The 18,097-nt window shown below is 48.0% G+C and overlaps 7 non-coding genes and 1 pseudogene across 7 annotated transcripts; all 8 read right to left on the bottom strand.

The window, feature by feature from the left end:
• Positions 1–2,833: 2,833 nt before the first annotated feature.
• Positions 2,834–3,024, bottom strand: LOC142500585 (U2 spliceosomal RNA). The gene has a single exon (XR_012803127.1). It is a non-coding gene; the product is annotated as a U2 spliceosomal RNA (small nuclear RNA).
• An 823-nt stretch (positions 3,025–3,847) lies between these two features.
• On the bottom strand, positions 3,848–4,038 carry LOC142500584 (U2 spliceosomal RNA). Its single transcript, XR_012803126.1, has one exon. It is a non-coding gene; the product is annotated as a U2 spliceosomal RNA (small nuclear RNA).
• Positions 4,039–4,861: 823 nt separating this feature from the next.
• Positions 4,862–5,061, bottom strand: LOC142500775 (U2 spliceosomal RNA). Its single transcript, XR_012803285.1, has one exon. It is a non-coding gene; the product is annotated as a U2 spliceosomal RNA (small nuclear RNA).
• Positions 5,062–7,941: 2,880 nt separating this feature from the next.
• On the bottom strand, positions 7,942–8,132 carry LOC142500583 (U2 spliceosomal RNA). The gene has a single exon (XR_012803125.1). It is a non-coding gene; the product is annotated as a U2 spliceosomal RNA (small nuclear RNA).
• Positions 8,133–8,955: 823 nt separating this feature from the next.
• LOC142500183 (U2 spliceosomal RNA) lies at positions 8,956–9,151 on the bottom strand. The gene has a single exon (XR_012802837.1). It is a non-coding gene; the product is annotated as a U2 spliceosomal RNA (small nuclear RNA).
• A 4,102-nt stretch (positions 9,152–13,253) lies between these two features.
• Positions 13,254–13,430, bottom strand: LOC142500060 (U2 spliceosomal RNA; annotated as a pseudogene).
• A 3,004-nt stretch (positions 13,431–16,434) lies between these two features.
• Positions 16,435–16,625, bottom strand: LOC142500582 (U2 spliceosomal RNA). Its single transcript, XR_012803124.1, has one exon. It is a non-coding gene; the product is annotated as a U2 spliceosomal RNA (small nuclear RNA).
• Positions 16,626–17,448: 823 nt separating this feature from the next.
• On the bottom strand, positions 17,449–17,639 carry LOC142500579 (U2 spliceosomal RNA). The gene has a single exon (XR_012803123.1). It is a non-coding gene; the product is annotated as a U2 spliceosomal RNA (small nuclear RNA).
• Between the last annotated feature and the right edge of the window lie 458 nt (positions 17,640–18,097).

Below are 18,097 nucleotides of genomic sequence, written 5' to 3'. Positions count from 1 at the left end.
ATATCCTTTCTTTCTTTTCCTATCTTATTTCTTATCCATTTATCCAAGTGCTGCTTATATTTCTCCCCCCAATAGTCACAACAATCCTCATATGTCCATGTTTTCCCTAACGCTCTTAACTTTCCCTGCTCCTCTCTTTCTTCTATACTCACAACATATCCGATTTTTTTATCCTTTCCCTTTCCTTTCTTTTCTACAATCTCCCAAGGTTTATTCTCTTCCTCTATTTGTATTCCTCTGCTTTCGCTTCCTATAGGGGGGTTCACTTCCCCCTCCTTCTCTTTTACACTTGTTCCTATTTCTTCCTGACTTTCCATTTTAAATATGGCTGGATACACACAACGATCTTCCAGGGTTTCTTCCACTATTGTTACTTCTGGAGAGCTCCCTAGGTCACAAGTTTCCTCCCCCTCACAAATTCCCATATCTTGCTCAAATTCCATCCACTCTTCCCCCTCTTTCCCTCTGTATACTCTTTTCCCATCTCTTATTTCCAACCACTGTACATTTTCTTTTTTACTTTGCTCATACTCCTCTTTAGACATGTTTTTTCTTTGACACATCAATTTATCTAGTCTCTCTAAAATTTGAGCATCATTACTCCCAACATGTTGTTTTCTAAACACCCCCACCCAAAAATACACATCTCCAACTGCATTCTGAAACACTTCCATTTTCTCTGTTAAAACCTCCTGTCTTCTCACTTCACCAGCTTCCCCTTCGGGCGTTTTCTCTATTTTCTCTCTTGGTCCCTCCCCCCTTATCTCTACTTGTCTACCCTCCGTTACCTCTACCTCTTGCTTACGTTTTTGGGGTTTTTTTTCCCCCACAGTTACATCCATTCTCTCTCCCTGCTCTTCCTGGGTCAACACCCCCACACTCTGCACCTCCTGTACCTCCATTTGATCCCCCCAGCCCGGCTGCGTCGCCCCCAAAAGATCTGTTACTGACCCCTGGGTGAGGACTCCCAGCCCATCTCCCCCCCCCACATCAAATCTTCGGGCTATTGCTTCTACAAAAAGCTCTTCCTCCCTCATTTGGGTCTCCGTTGGCTGTCCCGCCCAAGTACTGTCCATTCCTTCCTTTTGGAAAGTGTCCTTCATATCCGTTCCCCCCCTCGCCGCCCGTGCATAGCTTTTCTGCGGGCACTGGCGGAAAAGATGACCTCCTTCCCCACATAAGTCACATTTCTTAGGAACACTACAGTGGGATGCCATATGTCCCTCCTCTCCACAATTACGGCACACTGCCCCTATTTTCTCGCAGTCGGCCTTTGTGTGACCATATTTGAAGCAGTTCCTACAATAGGTTGGTTGTCCAGGGTAATTGAGGAAACCCCTGTTTCCACCGATGCTGAAACTAGCCGGGGGGTGCATTACGCCTCCAACACACGATGCATCCGGCCTGAAGCGCACCCAGAACCGCCTTTTGGCATTGAACATGTTGTACGGGTTCTTCATCTCAATGCCTCCTCTTACCACCGTACAGTATCTCTTCAAAAAGAGGATGATATCTTCCTTAAATATGTACGGGTTGTACATGTGAACAACAACCGATCTCTCATCCATCATGTAGCTTGGTGCAATGCTGATCCCCCGCAAATTGGGCTCTCTTGCAGCCTCCTTGCATCTCTGTAAGACGTTCAGGCAGTCACTTTCTTCGCAAAGGGTCAGGTCGAATATTCCTTGCCTCGGGAAATCTTGCAAACAGAAGATCCTTGCCGCATCCAGACCCACGATCTCTCTCAGCACCTTCTCCACGAAGAAGGTAAGCCCCACTCGATCTCTCTCCGTCTCCACGACTTGGAACCGCAGCGTGTTCCTTAGGCTCGCTCCCGCAGCCATCGTTGGCGTCCTCGCCTTCCCGAAGAGCTTAGGTGCGGCACCCCGAAAGCAGCATGTGACTTAAGCCCGGGGGCGATGTCACAAGGCAAAGGTGCCGGCCCTTCCCTCTCTCTGATGGCCTTCTGGTTTCAGACACTTGGTCTTAGCCAAAAGGCCGAGAAGCGATAACCAGAAATGGGCCCCCGCCTGAGCGCCGCCCGACGGCCAGGGGCGCTACGCTTTAGGGAGAAGGGCAGAGGGAGCCGCTGGCTGCCCGCTCGCCTCCTCCCCCAGCAGGCCTGCCTCCAGTCCCTCCGCTCCTCCCGACACAGCCCCGGGGAGTCTATGCAGCAGCGGCGGCGACGACGACGACGGATGCAAAAGCCAAAGACTTTCTATGGAGTAAAGAAAAGCAGCCGCACACACTGCTGGGGGGCCCGCATGGCCAGCAAACAGCCAAAAAGGCACATGCTTCCAGTTCTTTTTCCGGCACCAGGCTTCGTCTGCTTATTTGCATAGGAACCGCCCACTTTTTCTCTGCTAGCCGACTCGTCCGGGCTGCCATGAAACTCAGGCAGCAAGCATGCAAGCAGCCAGTGGCTGGGCTTTTCAGTTCAGGTCATTTCAGCCAGCCAGCCATTGTGACAAGAAGCCAGCAAGTCAAGGCATTTGCTGCTTGCTGCTTGCTGCTTGCTGCTGCAGTGTTTGCTATGCAGGCTATTTGGATACAGCTTCAACAGGAGTTTCTTAGGCATCTGCTCGTTCGGACTGAATTAGGCTAGGCAGCAGGCGGCACTCCTGCTCCATGCGAGGAGGAGCTGAAAAGAAAAGAAAGTAAGAAGCCACGCAAAAGAGCAAACAAGACACAGCAAAAAGAAGGAGGCTTTATTTTGTCGTCATTTCATCTTCTTCTTTCTTTGCAAAAGAAAGAGCCAAAAATGCATGTTTGTTTTTTTTCTGTCAGACAGTCATTTGTTTCTATTTTTTGATACAAGCCAAATATCCCCAAAGGGAAGTGCACCGGTCCTGGAGGTACTGCAATACCAGGTCAATGCGTGGAGTGGACAGAGCAAGCTCTTCTTCCATCTCCCTGTTCTAAAAATCCATTTAATATATGGTCCCCAGATAGGGGACGTATCAGATATTAAACTGATAAGAACAGATACTACACTTGATCTTAGCCAAAAGGCCGAGAAGCGATAACCAGAAATGGGCCCCCGCCTGAGCGCCGCCCGACGGCCAGGGGCGCTACGCTTTAGGGAGAAGGGCAGAGGGAGCCGCTGGCTGCCCGCTCGCCTCCTCCCCCAGCAGGCCTGCCTCCAGTCCCTCCGCTCCTCCCGACACAGCCCCGGGGAGTCTATGCAGCAGCGGCGGCGACGACGACGACGGATGCAAAAGCCAAAGACTTTCTATGGAGTAAAGAAAAGCAGCCGCACACACTGCTGGGGGGCCCGCATGGCCAGCAAACAGCCAAAAAGGCACATGCTTCCAGTTCTTTTTCCGGCACCAGGCTTCGTCTGCTTATTTGCATAGGAACCGCCCACTTTTTCTCTGCTAGCCGACTCGTCCGGGCTGCCATGAAACTCAGGCAGCAAGCATGCAAGCAGCCAGTGGCTGGGCTTTTCAGTTCAGGTCATTTCAGCCAGCCAGCCATTGTGACAAGAAGCCAGCAAGTCAAGGCATTTGCTGCTTGCTGCTTGCTGCTTGCTGCTGCAGTGTTTGCTATGCAGGCTATTTGGATACAGCTTCAACAGGAGTTTCTTAGGCATCTGCTCGTTCGGACTGAATTAGGCTAGGCAGCAGGCGGCACTCCTGCTCCATGCGAGGAGGAGCTGAAAAGAAAAGAAAGTAAGAAGCCACGCAAAAGAGCAAACAAGACACAGCAAAAAGAAGGAGGCTTTATTTTGTCGTCATTTCATCTTCTTCTTTCTTTGCAAAAGAAAGAGCCAAAAATGCATGTTTGTTTTTTTTCTGTCAGACAGTCATTTGTTTCTATTTTTTGATACAAGCCAAATATCCCCAAAGGGAAGTGCACCGGTCCTGGAGGTACTGCAATACCAGGTCAATGCGTGGAGTGGACAGAGCAAGCTCTTCTTCCATCTCCCTGTTCTAAAAATCCATTTAATATATGGTCCCCAGATAGGGGACGTATCAGATATTAAACTGATAAGAACAGATACTACACTTGATCTTAGCCAAAAGGCCGAGAAGCGATAACCAGAAATGGGCCCCCGCCTGAGCGCCGCCCGACGGCCAGGGGCGCTACGCTTTAGGGAGAAGGGCAGAGGGAGCCGCTGGCTGCCCGCTCGCCTCCTCCCCCAGCAGGCCTGCCTCCAGTCCCTCCGCTCCTCCCGACACAGCCCCGGGGAGTCTATGCAGCAGCGGCGGCGACGACGACGACGGATGCAAAAGCCAAAGACTTTCTATGGAGTAAAGAAAAGCAGCCGCACACACTGCTGGGGGGCCCGCATGGCCAGCAAACAGCCAAAAAGGCACATGCTTCCAGTTCTTTTTCCGGCACCAGGCTTCGTCTGCTTATTTGCATAGGAACCGCCCACTTTTTCTCTGCTAGCCGACTCGTCCGGGCTGCCATGAAACTCAGGCAGCAAGCATGCAAGCAGCCAGTGGCTGGGCTTTTCAGTTCAGGTCATTTCAGCCAGCCAGCCATTGTGACAAGAAGCCAGCAAGTCAAGGCATTTGCTGCTTGCTGCTTGCTGCTTGCTGCTGCAGTGTTTGCTATGCAGGCTATTTGGATACAGCTTCAACAGGAGTTTCTTAGGCATCTGCTCGTTCGGACTGAATTAGGCTAGGCAGCAGGCGGCACTCCTGCTCCATGCGAGGAGGAGCTGAAAAGAAAAGAAAGTAAGAAGCCACGCAAAAGAGCAAACAAGACACAGCAAAAAGAAGGAGGCTTTATTTTGTCGTCATTTCATCTTCTTCTTTCTTTGCAAAAGAAAGAGCCAAAAATGCATGTTTGTTTTTTTTCTGTCAGACAGTCATTTGTTTCTATTTTTTGATACAAGCCAAATATCCCCAAAGGGAAGTGCACCGGTCCTGGAGGTACTGCAATACCAGGTCAATGCGTGGAGTGGACAGAGCAAGCTCTTCTTCCATCTCCCTGTTCTAAAAATCCATTTAATATATGGTCCCCAGATAGGGGACGTATCAGATATTAAACTGATAAGAACAGATTTTTTTTTTGTTTTCCATAGTAATTTTTATTGCCGACAAAAGTAAAATTGTTTACAGAAATTCTCAGATAACACACAATGGTTAACACTATAATACAGTCAAGAAACATAAACTACTTTTCAAATTCCTCCACATATTTTACCGAAAATAACTAAATATGCATCACATACATTTCAAAAACACTTCTTTTTTCCTGTCTTATCTCTACTAAATTCCCACTTTAGAACAAACAACATTACATCATTTTCCAAACTTTAGAAGAACATCAGCCATAAAAACTTACAACAAACTCTATTGCAACACTTTGCTAACATTCTTCTATTTCAAAAACCAAACATGTTTTACACATTAATTCACCTTTCATATCAGGATTTTTATCTTTATATCATTCTATTCCCTCCGAAAACACCTATTTTCATTTACATTTCAAAACCAAACCCATTTATATTTCTATCCTTTCCAAAAAACTCTAAATTTTAATTTTTCATATTTACCCTACATTTAGAACAAGTATACTTTTCTTTCTAGCCCATACTCAAAATCTTTTCTGCCAGAAGGCTTTTTCCATACTTTCAAAACAGTTCAATTATATTGCATTACAATCACATTATTTTACACTTTCCCCTTCTCTCTTTAAATTCCCCTTTTTTTTCTTCCTCCTTGGTTTTACTACAAAAAACCGCCTATCTTCTTCTTTTTCGCTAAAACTGGCATCATCATAACCCATTCCACTAACACGACCTCCCCCTTGCACAGTGTCCTTTCCCTCCTCCTCTTTGCTGTCCTCACTACTGCTCTCTTGTTTGCTACCCCTTCTCCTAATGTCCCCTTTCCTCTTGCTCTCCACCTTGTCTTGAAACCTCCTCTCCTCCTTTTTGTACTCAAACCTCCTCTCCTCTTTTTCTTTAAAAAAATCTGCCTCCACCTTGTCAAAAAACGCATCATTTTCAATGTGCTCCATACCCCCTATTTCTTCTGACTCAGCAAAAATTCCCAGCTTTCTATCTGCCTTACTATAGTCTACTCCAAAACTTGACAACATCTCATCATTTTCAATATACATCATACACCCTGTTTTTTCACAAAAGTCCCGTCTCTTTTCTTCACCACTCTTGGCTGAAAAAGGTCTTTGTTTCTCTTCATCATGGTAAGTATCTTCATCAGGTTGCCCTGGAAAATTCAGGACCCCCTTGTCCCTGCCGATACAAAAACTTGTTGGCGGGTACATAGCTCCCCCCACCCCATCTTGGTCTGGCCTAAATTTGACCCAAAAACGTCTTTTTCCATTGTACAGTCCATACATATTTTTAAGTTTAGTTCCACCCTTAACTGATACACAAAATTGTCTCAAAAAGTTCTCAATGTCCACCTTCTTCGTGAAGACATTAAACATTTGTACCATAACAGGCTTCTCCACTTGTAAAAATCTTGGCACCACTCCAATTCCTCTCATCCTCGGATCACTCAAGATCGCTTTGCATCTTTCAAAAGCCTTTCGGCATTTATCTTCCTCCACAAAGGTTAGATCCAGAATTCCATCTCTCAGGAACTCCTGCAGGCTGTAAATCGCTCCGTATTCCACTCCCAGTAGGTCTCTCACTACTTCCTCCACGATGTATCCAACACCGATACTGGCTCGTCTGGTCTCATCAATCTGGAATCGGATGCAGTTCTTCATATTCGCATCGGCCGCCATCCTCGTGCTCGTCTCCACCAGTTTCAGGTGCGGCGCCCCAATAGCAACAAGGGGGTTAAGTCCGTTAGAACGATCCCCCAAGGCCAAAGCGCCGGCCCTTCACCATCTCTCTCTCTTCTCGTCCTTGTCCGCCAATCACAACATTGGCTCCGGAGCGGCACCCTTATAGCAGCAAGGGGGTTAAGTCTGTTAGGACGATCCCCCAAGGCCAAGGCGCCGGCCCTTCACCATCTCTCTCTCTCCTTGTCCGCTCCTGATCACCTCCCGCTGCCTGAGATGGCGCACCCCCCTAATAGCAGCATGAGTCTTAAGTCCCTTCCGGAACGATGACTCAAGGCCAAGGGGGTACAGTCTCAGCAACCTCTCAGCCCAGACACTTGATCTGAGCCAAAAGGCCGAGAAGCGATAACCAGAAATGGGCCCCCGCCTGAGCGCCGCCCGACGGCCAGGGGCGCTACGCTTTAGGGAGAAGGGCAGAGGGAGCCGCTGGCTGCCCGCTCGCCTCCTCCCCCAGCAGGCCTGCCTCCAGTCCCTCCGCTCCTCCCGACACAGCCCCGGGGAGTCTATGCAGCAGCGGCGGCGACGACGACGACGGATGCAAAAGCCAAAGACTTTCTATGGAGTAAAGAAAAGCAGCCGCACACACTGCTGGGGGGCCCGCATGGCCAGCAAACAGCCAAAAAGGCACATGCTTCCAGTTCTTTTTCCGGCACCAGGCTTCGTCTGCTTATTTGCATAGGAACCGCCCACTTTTTCTCTGCTAGCCGACTCGTCCGGGCTGCCATGAAACTCAGGCAGCAAGCATGCAAGCAGCCAGTGGCTGGGCTTTTCAGTTCAGGTCATTTCAGCCAGCCAGCCATTGTGACAAGAAGCCAGCAAGTCAAGGCATTTGCTGCTTGCTGCTTGCTGCTTGCTGCTGCAGTGTTTGCTATGCAGGCTATTTGGATACAGCTTCAACAGGAGTTTCTTAGGCATCTGCTCGTTCGGACTGAATTAGGCTAGGCAGCAGGCGGCACTCCTGCTCCATGCGAGGAGGAGCTGAAAAGAAAAGAAAGTAAGAAGCCACGCAAAAGAGCAAACAAGACACAGCAAAAAGAAGGAGGCTTTATTTTGTCGTCATTTCATCTTCTTCTTTCTTTGCAAAAGAAAGAGCCAAAAATGCATGTTTGTTTTTTTTCTGTCAGACAGTCATTTGTTTCTATTTTTTGATACAAGCCAAATATCCCCAAAGGGAAGTGCACCGGTCCTGGAGGTACTGCAATACCAGGTCAATGCGTGGAGTGGACAGAGCAAGCTCTTCTTCCATCTCCCTGTTCTAAAAATCCATTTAATATATGGTCCCCAGATAGGGGACGTATCAGATATTAAACTGATAAGAACAGATACTACACTTGATCTTAGCCAAAAGGCCGAGAAGCGATAACCAGAAATGGGCCCCCGCCTGAGCGCCGCCCGACGGCCAGGGGCGCTACGCTTTAGGGAGAAGGGCAGAGGGAGCCGCTGGCTGCCCGCTCGCCTCCTCCCCCAGCAGGCCTGCCTCCAGTCCCTCCGCTCCTCCCGACACAGCCCCGGGGAGTCTATGCAGCAGCGGCGGCGACGACGACGACGGATGCAAAAGCCAAAGACTTTCTATGGAGTAAAGAAAAGCAGCCGCACACACTGCTGGGGGGCCCGCATGGCCAGCAAACAGCCAAAAAGGCACATGCTTCCAGTTCTTTTTCCGGCACCAGGCTTCGTCTGCTTATTTGCATAGGAACCGCCCACTTTTTCTCTGCTAGCCGACTCGTCCGGGCTGCCATGAAACTCAGGCAGCAAGCATGCAAGCAGCCAGTGGCTGGGCTTTTCAGTTCAGGTCATTTCAGCCAGCCAGCCATTGTGACAAGAAGCCAGCAAGTCAAGGCATTTGCTGCTTGCTGCTTGCTGCTTGCTGCTGCAGTGTTTGCTATGCAGGCTATTTGGATACAGCTTCAACAGGAGTTTCTTAGGCATCTGCTCGTTCGGACTGAATTAGGCTAGGCAGCAGGCGGCACTCCTGCTCCATGCGAGGAGGAGCTGAAAAGAAAAGAAAGTAAGAAGCCACGCAAAAGAGCAAACAAGACACAGCAAAAAGAAGGAGGCTTTATTTTGTCGTCATTTCATCTTCTTCTTTCTTTGCAAAAGAAAGAGCCAAAAATGCATGTTTGTTTTTTTTCTGTCAGACAGTCATTTGTTTCTATTTTTTGATACAAGCCAAATATCCCCAAAGGGAAGTGCACCGGTCCTGGAGGTACTGCAATACCAGGTCAATGCGTGGAGTGGACAGAGCAAGCTCTTCTTCCATCTCCCTGTTCTAAAAATCCATTTAATATATGGTCCCCAGATAGGGGACGTATCAGATATTAAACTGATAAGAACAGATTTTTTTTTTTTTTTTTAAATGTTTATTCACATTTCAAAATATTTACAAACAGTAAATAAGAAAACATTTCAACAAATAAATCATTGTTACTTCACACAATCAAACATTCTAAAAACTAACAGAAAATCCCTATTTCTTAATTTCCGAAAACATTACCATCAGTAAATAAAATACCTTTCCATCAGCCTGAATTTACAATCGTAAACCTCCCCCACACAATCTTTTCAAAAAAACCTTTCACATTATTTACAGTAAATAGCAATTTTTCCACCTAATACATTCCACATTTACAAGACCATTACATTTTGTACATACATAAAAATCAAATTTCCAATTTAAACATTTCCACCACTGTTAAACACACATTTCATAATTTCCCTTTACCTCCTTTGTCTACTACTTTGCTCTTCTTTTATCTAAAAACTCCCTTCTATTCTTCTTTTCTGCCTCAAGCTCCTCTGGCGACATTTTTTGCTTCAGGTCTAATAACCTCTCTAACTCCCTTACTCTTTGGTCTATCCCCCCATAAGGGCTTGTATCCTGTATCATTTTATACCATACTTCTACCTCTCCTACTTTCTCCTCTACCTCCTTTTTTTTTTTTTCTAAAAATTCCTGTTTTTTTTCCATTTCCCAATTTGTTTTGAAAACCTCTTCCACTTTTTCCCCACTCAATCCACTAACCATCACTTTCTCTTTTTCCCCAACTATCTGACTACATATTTCTACAATTTTCTTCTGTTCTACCATCATTTTCCCCTCCATTTTCCTTGCTACCTCCTGTTTTGAAAAAACTTTTGAGGATCCCCCTGTCTCCATAGCTTCCATCTTACTAGAACTTTCTTCCTCGCTTTCGCTCCTACTTGTCCCCCCAACTTTCCTTAGTTTCACCTCTTTGCCTTGATCCATCTGCTCTTCTTCCTCACTACAACTATCCGAATCATTTTCACTACTTTCTTCCATGTCTTCCATTTCTTTCTCTAATATTCTTTCACAGTTTTCTAATTCCTTATTTATAGCATGCTCTGCAGCTTTTGCTTTTTCTCTGCTTTTCTCCGAAGTATCCTTTCCTACTATTTCTTTCTTCTCTTTTATCCATTTATCCAAGTGCCTGTTGTACTTTCCTTTCCATCTTTTAACACAATCCTCATAGGTCCATTTTTTCCCTATCGCTCTTTGTCTTCCCTGCTCTTCTCTTTCTTCTATACTCACACCACTTCCGATTTTTTTATTTTTCCCTTTTCCTCTGCTTACACTTTCAAAAGAGGTACTTACCTCCCCCCCTTTCTCATTTGTACTTGTTCCTATTACTTCCTGACTTTGCGTTTTGAATATGGCAGGATAACCTATCAAGTCATCCGAGGCTGCTTTCACTACACATCCCTCTCTCCTTGGGCCCACTTTCTCCTCTTTTCCTTCTTCTAGAACCTCTTCCTTTGCCTCTTTCCCTTCTCTTGCCTTATTTTCTGAGTTTAAAGGTTTTTCCTCCATACTTGCTACTTCTATTTCTTTCTGTTCTTTCCCTAAGTCCCCCACCACCTCTTGTATTTTCTCTAGAACTTTATACGTTCCTTCTTCCTGCCTGTCTTCCAGGGTCTCTTCCACCACTGTCACTTCTGTAAGCTTCACGAAATCTTGTACTTCCTCCTCACTAATTTCCTCAGTTTCTCCTAGTATATATTCCTCCTCTTCTCCTTTAAAATCTGCTCTACCCTCCTTTACCTCCACCCACTGCAAACCTTCTGTTTTCAATTCCTCATATTTCTCTTTAGTAATATTTTTCCTTTGACTCATTAATTTTTCCAAACTCTGTATCATTTGTTGCTCTGAACTCCCTTTATGTTGCTTCCTAAATATTTTAACCCAAAACTCTACTTCCCCTACTGCCTTATCAAATTCCTCCATTTTTTTTGTTAGATCTTTTCCATATTTTTTCACTACCCTCTCTACCTTTTCTCTAGGCCCCACTCTCTCCTCCTCCCCTTGGCCTTCCTTCACATCTCTACTGTCCACTTCTTGTTTACGCTTTTGGGGTTTTTTCCCCCCAATTGTAATCTCCATCCCCTCCTCCTGCTGTTCTACCCCAACATTCCTTCCCTCACTCTGTGTGTCTTGAACCTCCATACTATCTGCCCAATTTTGCTCAGACATGCTCAGAGACTCTGCCACCCCATTCCCCATCAAGATCTGGCCACCTTCACCCCCCTCTCCCTTTCCCCCAACAAAGCTTTGGGCAATATTGTCCAAAAGAAAATCTTCCTCTTTTTTCTCCAGGTCCTCTCCCTCTTGGCTTGCCACATCCGTGTCCTCCCCTCCTGCAGCTTGAGCATAGCTCCTTTTCTTGCACTGTCGTGCCAAATGTCCTCTTACCCCACACACATCACATTTCTTTGGGATCTTACAATAGGCCGCCGTATGGCCTTCCTCGCCGCAATTGCGACACACCATCTCAGTCTTTTCACACTTTTCTCTTGTGTGTCCATAACGAAAACATTTCCTACAATAAGTAGGTTGTCCTGGGTAGAAAAGAAAACCCCTGTTTCCGGCAATACTAAAGCTGGCCGGAGGGTGCATCACTCCCCCCACCCCCGTCGAGTCTGCTTTGAACCGCACCCAATACCGTCTCTTACCATTGTACATTTTATAAGGGTTATACAACTCTTCTCCCCCTCTCACTTCCATGCAGTACCTCTTTAAAAAAAGAAAAATATCTTCTTTCCGTGCATAGGGGTTATACATATGCACCACAACTGGTCTCATCTCCAGCATAAAACTTGGTCCCAAGCTGATTCCACGCATGTTCTCATCCAAAGCCATCTCTTTGCACCTTTCGTAGGCACACAGGCAATCCGCATCTTCAAAAAGGGTCAGATCGTAGATCCCTTGTTTCTGGAAATCCTGCAGACACATCACTTTTGTTGCTGCCAAACCGATCACTCCATTCAGAATCGTCTCCACGAAAAACGTCAGGCTGACTCGCTGTCTCTCCGCCTCTGCTACCAGGAACCGAAGCGTATTCCTCATATGAGCTCCAGACGCCATTGTCTCAGCTCTCCTTGTCCGCTCTCAAGCTCGGGTGCGGCGCCCCCACAGCAGCAAGGGACTTAAGCCCTTTCGGGCGATGTCCCAAGGCCAAGGCGCCGGCCCCTTACTCTCCGTCTCGTGCTCGCCCTCCGAATCGCACAGGATGTTGTACCTCCCCAATAGCTACAATACGGCTTAAGACCCCAGAGGGGCCGATGCCGCAAGGCCGAGGAAGCACTATCCCTGCTGGCCCTCTGACTTCGACACTTGGTCTTAGCCAAAAGGCCGAGAAGCGATAACCAGAAATGGGCCCCCGCCTGAGCGCCGCCCGACGGCCAGGGGCGCTACGCTTTAGGGAGAAGGGCAGAGGGAGCCGCTGGCTGCCCGCTCGCCTCCTCCCCCAGCAGGCCTGCCTCCAGTCCCTCCGCTCCTCCCGACACAGCCCCGGGGAGTCTATGCAGCAGCGGCGGCGACGACGACGACGGATGCAAAAGCCAAAGACTTTCTATGGAGTAAAGAAAAGCAGCCGCACACACTGCTGGGGGGCCCGCATGGCCAGCAAACAGCCAAAAAGGCACATGCTTCCAGTTCTTTTTCCGGCACCAGGCTTCGTCTGCTTATTTGCATAGGAACCGCCCACTTTTTCTCTGCTAGCCGACTCGTCCGGGCTGCCATGAAACTCAGGCAGCAAGCATGCAAGCAGCCAGTGGCTGGGCTTTTCAGTTCAGGTCATTTCAGCCAGCCAGCCATTGTGACAAGAAGCCAGCAAGTCAAGGCATTTGCTGCTTGCTGCTTGCTGCTTGCTGCTGCAGTGTTTGCTATGCAGGCTATTTGGATACAGCTTCAACAGGAGTTTCTTAGGCATCTGCTCGTTCGGACTGAATTAGGCTAGGCAGCAGGCGGCACTCCTGCTCCATGCGAGGAGGAGCTGAAAAGAAAAGAAAGTAAGAAGCCACGCAAAAGAGCAAACAAGACACAGCAAAAAGAAGGAGGCTTTATTTTGTCGTCATTTCATCTTCTTCTTTCTTTGCAAAAGAAAGAGCCAAAAATGCATGTTTGTTTTTTTTCTGTCAGACAGTCATTTGTTTCTATTTTTTGATACAAGCCAAATATCCCCAAAGGGAAGTGCACCGGTCCTGGAGGTACTGCAATACCAGGTCAATGCGTGGAGTGGACAGAGCAAGCTCTTCTTCCATCTCCCTGTTCTAAAAATCCATTTAATATATGGTCCCCAGATAGGGGACGTATCAGATATTAAACTGATAAGAACAGATTTTTTTTTGTTTTAAATAGTTTTATTTACCATTTAACAGTTTTACAATAAAGTAAAAGACATTTTTCCACAAAACAATTTTTCCTTCTTCACTTAATTCCAAAATATATCCTTCTACCCTCGTTACTTCCCTACTCCACCTCTACTATCTACCTCTTCTATTCCCTCCTCTACCTCCTTGTCTCTATTCTCTCTTCAGAGCTGTCCATGATCTTCCTTCGTACTCCTAAGAATCTCAGCATATTCCTCAGGGTATTTCCCTTTTATTCCTATAAGTCTCCTTACATTACTTATTGTCTCTTCTTTAGTTCTGTTAAAATTAATTTCTTCTGTCCTATACACTCGTCTCCAAAAGGCTCCATCTCCAGTTTCCTGTTCCAGCTGGTCAAATATCTCGTTTACTCTCTCCGCTATTGTTTTTTGTGTCTCTGCTCCTCCTTTTCTCTTACTCTCCTCTATCATTTTCCCCCCACTGCTACTATCTGTTGTTTCCTCTCTTTTTTTGGGGGGGGTTCCCCCTGCAGACTCACTCTCACTTTCACTCAATCCTCTCAGAATTATCCCTTCTCTTTTTTCCTCCTCTCTACCTCTTCCTCCTATCTGTTTCTCTTTATCCTGTCTTTTCTTAATTCTTTCTGCATCTTCACTACTACTCGCCCCACTCACTTTCCTCTGTATCTTACTACTCTCTTTTTTGTCTAACAAATCCCTCTCTCCCCCAGCTTTCTCTTTTCTCTTTAGTGCTCTTCTTCCCACAGCAGAGCATTCCATTTCACTAATTTCCTCCTCTACCTCTGAAGTACTACTTCCAAACGTCTCTTCTGTTTGCTCCAAAAGCTCTAAAGCTTCCACTCCCTCAGCTTCTTCCTTCTTCCTAGCTTCCTCTGCCAGCATTGCTTCTCCCTCCAGTCTAAATTCCTTCTCTCTCAACGCCTTAACCTGATCTTCTCTCAGCTTTATATACTCTTCTGCAGTCATAACCGCTCTACGTTTCATAAGGTCATCTAATTCTTCTATTACCTCCTTATCACTCATATCCTTTTTATGTATCACTTTCATCCACAACTTTACATCCCCCACCTTCTCCTGAAACACCTTAACTTTTTCATTAAGTGCCTCCTTCCCCTCTTGTACCTCCACCCTTTCCGCCCACTTCCCCCCCTGAATACTCCAAACTTCCCCTTTCCCCTCTTGTCCAGGCTTAGGGGTTCCCACTCCTTCTGCCCTTCCTCCCTCCTGCAGATCCATCTCCCCCTCATCCCTAAGAATAAGTCCATCCATGTCCAAGGCTCCTTCCGCCTCACTTCCTCCTGCCGCCTGTGCAAAAGTTCTCTTCTTCGTACATTGTCTTGCAATATGTCCCTGCTCACCACATAAGTCACATCTTTTAGGGATCTCACAATTAGCGGCAAAATGCCCTTCCTTCCCGCAATTGCGGCAACACTGTCCTGTTTTTCCACAGTTCTCTCGTGTGTGACCATACTGAAAGCAGTTCCTACAGTACAGGGGTTGTCCTGGAAAGAACAAAAAACCCCGATTTCCTCCAATACTGAAACCTGATGGGGGGTTCAGTACTCCACCTGCTCCTGATGGGTCAATCTTAAACCGAGCCCAAAATCTTCTCTTCCCATTGTAAATCCCATAGGAATTATGCAGCTCCTCTCCACCTCTAACAGTAGTGCAATATCTTCTCAGGAACATCACGAGATCCTCTTTCGACACGTACGGGTTGTACATGTGAATGGTAATCGGTCTCTCGTCCATTCTAAAACATGGGATCATTTTTATGCCCCGCATAATCGGATCTTCCAACCATTCCTTCACCTTCTCAAAACAGCAGAGTGCAGTTCCTTCACGATGGAAGGTCACATCGAAGATTCCTTGCCGGGGAAAATCCTGCAGGCAGTATATGTCCTCTGCGCCCAAACCGATCTTCTGGATTACATCCTCCACGATAAAACGTAGCTCGACCCGTCCTCTCTCCACCTCCTCGACCACGAACCGGATCGTATTCTTCAGATGCGTCCATGTCGCCATCTCACCTTAGATCGCCCTCCGAGAATGCTCAGGATAGCGTGCCCCCCCAAAAGCAGCAAGTGGCTTAAGACTCCCGAAGGAGCCGATGCCACAGGGCCAAGGGGGCACAGTCCCAGCTAAGCCCCTGACTCAGACACAATGATCTGAGCCAAAAGGCCGAGAAGCGATAACCAGAAATGGGCCCCCGCCTGAGCGCCGCCCGACGGCCAGGGGCGCTACGCTTTAGGGAGAAGGGCAGAGGGAGCCGCTGGCTGCCCGCTCGCCTCCTCCCCCAGCAGGCCTGCCTCCAGTCCCTCCGCTCCTCCCGACACAGCCCCGGGGAGTCTATGCAGCAGCGGCGGCGACGACGACGACGGATGCAAAAGCCAAAGACTTTCTATGGAGTAAAGAAAAGCAGCCGCACACACTGCTGGGGGGCCCGCATGGCCAGCAAACAGCCAAAAAGGCACATGCTTCCAGTTCTTTTTCCGGCACCAGGCTTCGTCTGCTTATTTGCATAGGAACCGCCCACTTTTTCTCTGCTAGCCGACTCGTCCGGGCTGCCATGAAACTCAGGCAGCAAGCATGCAAGCAGCCAGTGGCTGGGCTTTTCAGTTCAGGTCATTTCAGCCAGCCAGCCATTGTGACAAGAAGCCAGCAAGTCAAGGCATTTGCTGCTTGCTGCTTGCTGCTTGCTGCTGCAGTGTTTGCTATGCAGGCTATTTGGATACAGCTTCAACAGGAGTTTCTTAGGCATCTGCTCGTTCGGACTGAATTAGGCTAGGCAGCAGGCGGCACTCCTGCTCCATGCGAGGAGGAGCTGAAAAGAAAAGAAAGTAAGAAGCCACGCAAAAGAGCAAACAAGACACAGCAAAAAGAAGGAGGCTTTATTTTGTCGTCATTTCATCTTCTTCTTTCTTTGCAAAAGAAAGAGCCAAAAATGCATGTTTGTTTTTTTTCTGTCAGACAGTCATTTGTTTCTATTTTTTGATACAAGCCAAATATCCCCAAAGGGAAGTGCACCGGTCCTGGAGGTACTGCAATACCAGGTCAATGCGTGGAGTGGACAGAGCAAGCTCTTCTTCCATCTCCCTGTTCTAAAAATCCATTTAATATATGGTCCCCAGATAGGGGACGTATCAGATATTAAACTGATAAGAACAGATACTACACTTGATCTTAGCCAAAAGGCCGAGAAGCGATAACCAGAAATGGGCCCCCGCCTGAGCGCCGCCCGACGGCCAGGGGCGCTACGCTTTAGGGAGAAGGGCAGAGGGAGCCGCTGGCTGCCCGCTCGCCTCCTCCCCCAGCAGGCCTGCCTCCAGTCCCTCCGCTCCTCCCGACACAGCCCCGGGGAGTCTATGCAGCAGCGGCGGCGACGACGACGACGGATGCAAAAGCCAAAGACTTTCTATGGAGTAAAGAAAAGCAGCCGCACACACTGCTGGGGGGCCCGCATGGCCAGCAAACAGCCAAAAAGGCACATGCTTCCAGTTCTTTTTCCGGCACCAGGCTTCGTCTGCTTATTTGCATAGGAACCGCCCACTTTTTCTCTGCTAGCCGACTCGTCCGGGCTGCCATGAAACTCAGGCAGCAAGCATGCAAGCAGCCAGTGGCTGGGCTTTTCAGTTCAGGTCATTTCAGCCAGCCAGCCATTGTGACAAGAAGCCAGCAAGTCAAGGCATTTGCTGCTTGCTGCTTGCTGCTTGCTGCTGCAGTGTTTGCTATGCAGGCTATTTGGATACAGCTTCAACAGGAGTTTCTTAGGCATCTGCTCGTTCGGACTGAATTAGGCTAGGCAGCAGGCGGCACTCCTGCTCCATGCGAGGAGGAGCTGAAAAGAAAAGAAAGTAAGAAGCCACGCAAAAGAGCAAACAAGACACAGCAAAAAGAAGGAGGCTTTATTTTGTCGTCATTTCATCTTCTTCTTTCTTTGCAAAAGAAAGAGCCAAAAATGCATGTTTGTTTTTTTTCTGTCAGACAGTCATTTGTTTCTATTTTTTGATACAAGCCAAATATCCCCAAAGGGAAGTGCACCGGTCCTGGAGGTACTGCAATACCAGGTCAATGCGTGGAGTGGACAGAGCAAGCTCTTCTTCCATCTCCCTGTTCTAAAAATCCATTTAATATATGGTCCCCAGATAGGGGACGTATCAGATATTAAACTGATAAGAACAGATACTACACTTGATCTTAGCCAAAAGGCCGAGAAGCGATAACCAGAAATGGGCCCCCGCCTGAGCGCCGCCCGACGGCCAGGGGCGCTACGCTTTAGGGAGAAGGGCAGAGGGAGCCGCTGGCTGCCCGCTCGCCTCCTCCCCCAGCAGGCCTGCCTCCAGTCCCTCCGCTCCTCCCGACACAGCCCCGGGGAGTCTATGCAGCAGCGGCGGCGACGACGACGACGGATGCAAAAGCCAAAGACTTTCTATGGAGTAAAGAAAAGCAGCCGCACACACTGCTGGGGGGCCCGCATGGCCAGCAAACAGCCAAAAAGGCACATGCTTCCAGTTCTTTTTCCGGCACCAGGCTTCGTCTGCTTATTTGCATAGGAACCGCCCACTTTTTCTCTGCTAGCCGACTCGTCCGGGCTGCCATGAAACTCAGGCAGCAAGCATGCAAGCAGCCAGTGGCTGGGCTTTTCAGTTCAGGTCATTTCAGCCAGCCAGCCATTGTGA

The sequence above is a fragment of the Ascaphus truei genome, chromosome 7 (genome assembly GCF_040206685.1).
Source record: "Ascaphus truei isolate aAscTru1 chromosome 7, aAscTru1.hap1, whole genome shotgun sequence".
NCBI classification, from domain to species: Eukaryota; Metazoa; Chordata; class Amphibia; order Anura; family Ascaphidae; genus Ascaphus; species Ascaphus truei.
The sequence above is the reverse complement of the archived record's forward strand: the minus strand, read 5'-3'. Positions and strand labels throughout refer to the sequence as shown.